Raw genomic sequence first — 9720 nt, 5'->3', positions numbered from 1 at the left:
CTTGGAATAGCATTGGAACGGGGCTTGACTTATTGGCTTTCAAATAGTTACGGCATGAGCGTTTACTTTTTACTAAGAGATTCATCCCCTGAGCCGTTCAAAATACTCTCAGAGGTAATACATTGCTGGAAAAATATCAAGAAGCTGGCAATATAGTTTGATTGCTTAGACGGTCACCGAAAAATTCCGTACGTTCACAACGACCAGTATAAAAGGCGGAAACACAGAGCTCGGAAGTAGTGATCTGGTTCGTGTGCTGATGCACGGATTTTGGCCAAGCAATGGCCAATGTCTGGCGATGGTCTTTTGGCCAGTGGCCACAGAGTGGCCATTCATCGGCCAATGCTTGGTCGATGGCTGATGGCCAGTGGCCATTGGCCAATGGCCAGATAAAGGCCAATCACCGGCCAGTCTCTGGCCACTGTCTGGCCACTTGGCCAAGGACCATTGCCAGCCATTGGCCGATGACTGGTCAACTCTGTGCTGCTTGGGCATGTTCGTATCAAATCAGATCAGATCAGATCAGATTTTATTTTCTCAAAGGTATCCCAATCGGGATACATTACATGAGGGGGGAGTAAATACAACATTCAGTGCACAATAATAAAAGGTAAGCAGCAAAACGAAAAAAAAAATTCACTAATCACGCTTTACAAATAGGAATTACAAATGTCGCGAAATTTATTGGTATTAGTTTCATGGACGATGTGAGCGGGTAAGGAATTCCAGTCGGCAGTAGAAGTAAGCGGGGGGACTTTTGAAATTTTTTAGTTCTGGAGAGGAGAGGCTGAATTGTTAGTGGATGGTCGCGGCGCTTTGAAATGTAAGATGGATCTTGGATATAGAGGCTACGAAATTCCGATGATGAGTAGTAGATGCCATGAAGGAAAGCAAGACGGACTAGTTTGGTTCTAACGGTTAGAGGTTTCAACTCCAGGTTGGTTTTAATAATAGTGACACTCGAGTTTCGTGAATAGTGCATGATATAGCGTGTTGCCTTGTTTTGAACAGATTCGAGCTCGTTAAGAAGGTATGCTTGATGAGGCCACCAGATGATGTTGGCGTATTCGAGTTTGGATCGCACAAATGCTTTGTAGGTGGTTAGTTTGACTGTCTGATATGAGCGGAAAAGGTTGCGTTTGATGTATCCGAGCGATTTACATGCACTTGAAACAGTGTTATTGATATGATCGTTCCGGGTGAGGTCCTCTGAAAAAAAATTAGTCCTGAGTACTTGTATGTTCGAACTTTTTCTATGCCTTCGTGGTTAATGGAATAAATCCTTTGCGTGGAAGAAGGCTCACTGGCAAATGTTATAAACCTTGTTTTGTTAGTGTTCAATCTCAGTTGCCATGTGCTGCACCAAAGTGAAATCATGTTGAGTTCTTGCTGTAGCAGTGCTTGATCGTCTGGGCTGGTGAAGCGCCGGTAGATAACCATCATCTGCAAAAAGTCTTATGGAACATGTTAAGCTAAGAGGAAGGTCGTTTATGTAAATGAGAAATAAAAGCGGACCCAATATGCTGCCCTGAGGGACACCGAACTTTACTGATAATTTTGAAGACTTGCTTTCTCCGACGTATGTAGCCTGTTTACGATTTTCAAGAAAAGTGGCAATCCATTGTATGATAACAGGATGAATGTGAAGTTGAGACAGCTTTTACAACAAGCGTTGGTGAGGTACGGAGTCGAAGGCTTTGGCAAAATCAATAAATGTGGCTTCAGTAGGTCTGGAAGAGTGAATGTTTTCGTGAAATTAGAAACAAATTCAAAGAGTTGGGTTTCACACGAAAAGCCTTTTCTCAATCCATGTTGGTTAGAACGAATTAGGTCATGGCCAGATAAGTAGCTAATGACATGGGAATATATGAAATGCTCCATAATTTTGCACGGTACGCTTGTTAATGAAATTGGTTTATTATTAGAGACATGTTTTTGTCACCAGATTTAAAAATTGGTAGCACTTTCCCAAATCTCCACTCCGCCGGAAGGTACTTCAGCTCTATACACCAACTCATGTTTACAAACAAACCGGAGCGCCCGGAGCGCCCCTAGCGGACGCCACCGGCGCCGCGAATGCGCGATGGGGGTGTGGGCAAAAGCTCGCCGTCGCCCATAAACAAACCATTGAAATGCGATGTTGTCGGCGCCGGTGTGAGTCCCCACGCTCTTTTTCGCGTTGGAATTGTTGATTCTACGTCCTCCTAACGATGTCTGACTACTTGAGCAGCGTCAGCGAAATACACGAGGCTCGTTAAACCGCAAAACTTCGCGTGAATAATCTGATATGCGGCGATTCATTCCGCGTGGACGCCGCAGAACGTACGCTAAAGCCTGATTCACATGATGAGATTTTGCTCGCAATTTTCAGTAGCGACGTCGCTCGGACTGCAAAAGCGTGAACCGTAGCTGAGATGGTCGATGTCGATACTGAAAATCGCAAGCAGAATCTAACCAAGTGAGTCAGGCATAACAAGTCGGTGATGGCCAGTGGTAACAAGGATCAACATCTTCTTGTATCTACTGTTTACGTCGAGCCTGCTTACCAACCTTCAAACTTAAGTCTTTTGAGGCCTGCACTTAATTCTTATCGCAAGTACCGGGCCCACGTTTGGTCTACGGGCCGGTGTCCTCTAAAAGAGCAGACGACAAGCAGAAACGTTTGAAAGAGCAGACGACAGTTCGAACGATCAGGCGACCGTTTGAACTTGAAGACGCACTGAACGTAGTTCGCAGGTGCTCCGTACAACTTGACGGTTTTCCGGCGTTAATTTTGGAACAAAACAAATAAATCTGATGGCCAGTAGTATCCGTGAATTTAACCCAAAATGCTTCCTGCCCCAGCAATCGTGGTCCGACGGCGTCTGGTTTTCCCTTTTCACTGGACATATCCGCGTTCTCGGACGAACCGAGCGCATGAAAACTGACCTTCAAACCTTTCTCGACACTCTTAGTACAGCCTCAGTCGCAGCATTTTGATGAAAAGGCAAATTTTTGTCTGGTTCCTTTCAAAACAACGCAGGAATACATGTCTCAAATGGGCACTTCCGCCCACAGCCCCGGACCGGAAGTGCGTCCGACGCGCCACCACCGCGCCGTGACGTAACAGAGATGAGTTCGTGTATAGATTGCTTGAAAATGAGATATAGTAGATGACAGGATATGGTTCGTATTACCTTCAAAAGTTTGGGAGATATATCGTCTTCGCCAGGTGCAGAGCTTGGAGAGAGTCGACCAATAATTGCCAAAATGCCTTCTTGTGTAAAGGTGACAGGTTCACATGATATGGTTGGGGATACACGAATTGAATCACATGGCAAAGGAAACTGTTTTTCAGTGAAAACAGATACAAAATACTCGTTAAAAATGGTTGCTGATTCATGGTAGGAGAGCTCCTTCCCTTGCTCATCATAAATCTTAGGCAAAGTTCGCTCCTGTTTAGGACCGATGGTCTTCCAAATTTGTTGGGGTTTGCTTTGAATAAATTTAAAAGGTCACTCATGTAATATTAATTTTTTGCCTTTCTAATTTCAGATTTGTACTTTTTGTAGCACTCATTACATTTGGACCAGTCTATAACTAGATTACTTAACTTTGCTTTAGAAAACAGACGTTTTTTTCTTATTAGATACTGTAACCGACTTATTTACGCGGGCTCAATATTTCGCGTTTTAGGTCAAGGCTGAAGTTTTAGAATAATTCGTGGGTTCTAATGTTCGCGACGCTGTAGGATCTCATTATAGACTCCAGTGTGTTTACATTTTACCGGAATTGTTCGCGGGACCTATTCTTCGTGAATTGTATACGATTTGCGAAATTCGCGAAAATTAAGTCGTTTACAGTAGTCTTTTTAACCAGTTAGTGAACCATGGTCTTTCAGCATTCGTTTTTAGCACAATTTAAGGAATGAAAGTCGACTTTAGTCTTTTAAACTCCACTGTCAACATATTACAGTTTGCCTCAAGCGATTTTTTGTTAAAAGTTTCTTAATACTTGGACGCAGAACTTTGAAAAGAGGCAACAAGGGCTTCCTTGTTGACCTTCGAATAATCACATATAATTTTTGGTGCCGTAGCTCTAAACTCAATCGGGAGTGTCATTTCAACAAAAACAATGTTATGGTCACTAATTTTACCGAGAACATCAATTGAACTAATATTGTGAGGAGACGACGTAAACACAAGGTCTAGTGTAGCATTGTTCCTAGTAGGCTGAGTAACGATTTGAAAAATTAGAGGCTTCTACTGAGTTTGAACATGCATTTTCAATACGCCCTTCTTTCCAGTTAACACCAGGGTAGTTGAAGTCCTCTCCTAACATAATACAACAATCCGGGTAGGAACATTTATTAGATTTGATGCATTCAAACAATTTCCCTGAAAGCCACTATCTCTTCCCAAAGGGCGATAAGAGGCACCAAGAGTAAGGCATGAGCGAGCAAATTCTAGTCGAACCCACAACATTTCTAGGCTACTGTCAACGGGAATGAGAGATGCATTAATAGATTTGTTAACTGCAATAACCCCCCCCTTCCCCCCCCCCCCCCCCCCCCCCCCCCGCGACAGCCTACGATCTTTCCGGAATAGATTGAATGACTCACTCAGAAGAAGCTCCACATTTTCAACTTCAGGTGTTAACCACGTTTCAGTTCCTATTACTATCTTAGCATTGGTGTCGTCGATGACCGGTGCAAGATCGTCCTGTTTAGAAAAAAGACTACGGAAGTTAGCGAGAATGAGTGAGACGTCAACTTTTTTTGGCTACGTGTTACCTCAGGCTATTGCAAAGTCATATTGTTCTTCTGAAGTTGCCTTAGCAAAATCACCTTGTCACTCTTGGGACAATGGCAGAACTGTTTACCATCGGCGTATAGCTTATCGTAGACAAGTTTGACTTTAATGCTTCTTTCTCTGAATTTTTCACTAAATTGCCATAGTTTGCTACGATGTAGACGGGTCTGTGGTAAGAAATCTTCCGAAATGGAAACGCGTAGAAAGGGAACGTTTTTTAGTTTGTGAGCGTTATGAAGAACATCCTGTCTACTTTGATAGTCGAGGAAGCGCACAACGATGGGGCGTTTTGCGGCGTCACATTTGTCACCCTCGCGTTGCGCACGCTCAATCACACCAGCTTCGAAGCCCAGGTGTGTCTTCACAAAGTCTTTTATAATGTTATAATGACAGATGACTGTTCCCATGTTTCATTTTGTTTTTTCTGAAATTCCCCGGAAGAGCAGATTGTTCCTTCTCATTCTATTATTTAGGTCATCATTTCCGGACGTGAGTGAATCAAATTTCTCGTGCGTGGAACCAAGATCAGCCCTTAATTCGCTAACATTTGCCTCAACAACGGTAAGTCTTTCTTTAACCTCACTTATTTCCTGAATTTGTTTTTCTAGAGAATGAAGCTTTTGTTTAAGTTCGGCGATTCCTGAACAGATAGAATCCAGCCTTTCCCTAGTTTTCTTTTGGTTTTCTTCATTTGTTGCGGCGAGCCCTTGAAGCATCATTTCTAATTTGTCGATTTCTGCTAGTGGTCACTGATTTAGTTCTACATCTCCTGTTAAAGCTAGCAATCCCTCCAAAAACAAGAGAGATGTGTCGTGAGGCCGGGAAAGCAGGCTGTTAAACACAGCAGCGAATACATTACAGAAACCACGAAAACAGGTTAGTACGCATTGGAGGTCGATGGGGCACGACACTTCAAAGAGAATGGGGTTATTAAAACGGTAACATTTTGCATTTTTCAAGTAAACAACCTGAGTTGTGAAGCGTGTTAGGTACAGCTTCGCTGTGTCGTGCCACGATGGTTTCAGGCGGTGTAGCTCCATTTGAAGATGTTCGGACAGCGGAAAGGGAAGCGTCGAACGACGTGCCACTGCACGGTGATGCTCGAGATGGAAGATAGGGTCGTGACTGCGTGCCCGCGCTATCTCTTGGCGGGAAGCTTGACTGAAGCACGTGTTCCCCTGGCCATGACGGTTCCCGAATGAAAAATCCATCAATGTAACCCTGTTTGGCAGTCAATGTTTTCTAGTGGACCGCTGACTGTGCCTGACTGTACGTCAAGTATGTCTGATTGGCCAACAAGTTACTCTGACAGACAGTCAAACTCCAGTCAGACTCCGCTTGTCAGCTTTCTGATGGTTTCCTGGTGACAGTCGGCCGCCGCGAAATGCCATCAAGATGTCTTGGTGGCGATTCTGATTGTACATCGATTGTCTCTGACTGTACGTCAAAAAGCTTTGACGTGCAGACAGACGTACGGTCAAAGGACGTAAAGTTCGTTCGGATACCACTATTTCGTCAAATCTATGAATACGAAAAATAATCTATGCACGAGAAAACGATTTCGGGACGTGAGCCCATAAAACCGCTGATGTTAGGGTAATGACACGCAACCGACCGACAACCTTGATCAGAAGCCCGCCGAAACGCCGAACACGCCACTTTCGCTTCGCCCATGCTTCGCCGAGCTTCCATGAACGATCGCTCGCGACTCGTTTTGTTTGCCCGCTTGCTCCAACCTGTCGATTCTGTCCGGGCTCTACAATGTCTTATGTTTTAGTAGAATTTCTACTCGACAAGACCCAGCCTGTTGTGAGTTCCGACGATGTAAAGGACTTTAGCGGTGTAGTTGAAGACGACAAAGTGTACCTGGTCTACTGGGCAGGAGACGCGCATACAAAAGGATCGTTCTACGACGCGAAAGTACTCTACATGGCAGGTGAGTAGAACTGAAGTACGGCGAGTGATGTACGAGTGCTTTGCATAACATGCTGAAGGCTTAATTGCATATGCAGCCGAAGCATTCTTTAGAGCGATGCGCTCATTGCCAGAATCTCGCGCTGCAATACTAAAATGCTCCTGACTCGGTCCGAGAGGTTTGGGCTAGAATGTTTATACCTTTCTATCTGGCATGGGCTATTGACTTTACCGCTGTGTCGGGGCTGCTCGCGTTCGTCCGTGGAAGCCAGGGCTGTCTGTCGTAGCATGCATGCTTGCTCTCTAGCTTCAACGGAGTCGCATGGGTTTTGCGAACTAAAGTGTATACGGTCGTCCCGAACGGTTCAAACATCTAGGGCGTTTCTTTGAGACATGCTTACGGTGCATGTGGTCCCGTTTGTAAATAAAACGCAAATTTCAAAAGGGGAAAAAAAAAAGGACGGGTACACATTTTTCCTGATTTTTGATGTCATGAATTACATTCATTTTAAGGATTTTTGAACCGTTTCACAGCCATGCAAAATGGCCACCTCGGCTTGTGAACCGTTTCATAGCCATCCAAGATTGCCACCTCGGAATTTGAGCTTTATACCCGAAGGAAAAATCCATCAATGTAACCCTGTTTGGCAGTCAATGTTTTCTAGTGGACCGCTGACTGTGCCTGACTGTACGTCAAGCATGTCTGATTGGCCAACAAGTTACTCTGACCGACAGTCAAACTCCAGTCAGACCCCGCTTGTCGGCTTTCTGATGGTTTCCTGGTGGCAGTCGGCCGCCGCGAAATGCCATCAAGATGTCTTGGTGGCGATTCTGACTGTACATCGATTGTCTCTGACTGTACGTCAAAAAGCTTTGACGTGCAGACAGACGTACGATCAAAGGACGTAAAGTTCGTTCGGATACCACTATTTCGTCAAATCTATGAATACGAAAAATAATCTATGCACAAGAAAACGATTTCGGGACGCGAGCCCATAAAACCGCTGATGTTAGAGATATGACACGCAGCCGACCGTCAGCTTTGTTCAGAAGCCCGCCGAAACGCCGCCGAACACGCCACTTCGCTTCGCACATAGAGGCTTCGCCGCTTCGCCGAGCTTTCATGAACGATCGCTCTCGACTCGTTTTGTTTGCCCGCTTGCTCCAACCTGTCGATCCTGCCCGGGCTCTACAATGTCTTATGTTTTAGTAGAATTTCTATTCGACAAGACCCAGCCTGTTGTGAGTTCCGACGATGTAAGGGAATTTAGCGGTGTAGTTGAAGACGACACGGTGCACCAGGTCTACTGGGCCGGAGACGCGCGAACAAAAGGATCGTTCTACGACGCGAAAGTACTTTTAATGGCATTTGAGTAGAACTGAAGTACGGCGAGTGATGTACGAGTGCTTTGCATAGCATGCTGAAGATCTAACTGCATTTGCAGCCGAAGCATCTCGTATAAAACAAATCGTCAAATCGAGTTTCCTAAGAGATGGCATAGCATATGGGTTAAGTTGTCCGATTTGTAGGCAAGTGGTCGCGGGTTCGATCCGCGTTGGTCCTGCTTTTTTTTTTTTTTTTTCCTCGAACAATTTGTTTTATCGAGGCATTTGGCAATATTTATGAGTGCGCATAGCTTTACTCTTATATAAATGCTACCCTTGTTGATGAAATTTCCCTGGCAGTGGCAGTCAGACGTCATCTGATGGACCATCAGATGACGTCTGATGGTCCATCACGTTGCACCAAGGCTGCTGACTGGCAGTCAGTGTCCCAAATTACGTAGCTTGATGGAATTTTCAATAGGGTATAAAGAGCTACTCCGGAGTGCACTTCGGACGGAAATAGCTATACGGGCTCCGCTAAACTCGTATAAAACGAATGGTCAAATCGAGTTTCCTAAGCGAAGGCATAGCATAGGGGTTAAGGTGTCCGCTTTGTACACAAGTGAACGAGGATTCGATCCGCGGTAGACCTGCTTTCGTTTCTTTTTTTTTTTCTCGAACATTTTGTTTTGTCGAGGCATTTGGCGATATTTATGAGTGCGTATAGCTTTACTCTTATATAAATGCTGCCCTTGTTGATGAAATTCCCTTGGCAGTGGCAGTCAGACGTCATCTGATGGACCATCAGGGCACGTTCCACCAAGGCTGCTGACTGGCAGTCAGTGTCCCAAATTACGTATCTTGATGGAATTTTCAATAGGGTTGGTGCAACGTAGTCCCATGCAGCTCGGTTAGATCCGCGGCGACAAACAGGAGCAGGGCCTGGGTTGTGAAGCGTGTTAGGTACAGCATGACTGTGTCGTGCCCCGATGGTTGCAGGCGGTGTAGCTCCATTTGAAGATGTTCCGTCGGCGGGAAAGGAAGCGTCAAACGACGCGCCACTGCACGGTGATGCTCGAGATGGAAGATAGGGCACCGCGCACTCTAAGAAAAATGGAGGAAAAAAGTAGCAACGGCGCGTCTTCCTCCCTTCTACTGACGCGCCCCCAAGCGGACACGAGAAAACGGGAGGAACGAAACGTTTTTCTCCTTCTCCAGGCAGACCGGAGAAAGCTTTCGCCCTCCAAACTCATCTTCTTTCGGTTTCGTTTTTCGAGCAGGTCGCTCACGTTGTTTCATAAATAGCTGTTGAGTTGATTGAGCTTCAGCGGCAGCGAAGGCCGCCTGTAATTCTGTCTTCTAGTCTAAACGTGCGGAACATTTCGGTTGCATTGACGTTTTTATCACTAATTTTATCAAACCAGCAAACGAAGCCGCTAGAAACAGCTAGAGCACTATATAGCTCCTTCGGGGGCAGAGTACCGTAAGGCCCCTGTATTACGGAAAGGCAGTGCCATTCCCTCTTTCCTCCTTTCCGCGACTCGCTTCCTCTCCCATTCCGACGCTGGCGCCGCCAACGGTGTCCCCCCGGTGAGCGCCGCTGCAAGAGTCTGCAGGCCAATCCTTCCTATATCGGTGTTTTCTGCGCGATTTCAGCTCGCAGCTTTCGCGTTTTTGTTCGAATATTAGT

This window comes from Ixodes scapularis, unplaced genomic scaffold (genome assembly GCF_016920785.2).
Source record: "Ixodes scapularis isolate PalLabHiFi unplaced genomic scaffold, ASM1692078v2 PGA_scaffold9__187_contigs__length_104089568, whole genome shotgun sequence".
In the NCBI taxonomy this organism is placed as follows: Eukaryota; Metazoa; Arthropoda; class Arachnida; order Ixodida; family Ixodidae; genus Ixodes; species Ixodes scapularis.
Note: the sequence above shows the minus strand (reverse complement) of the source record.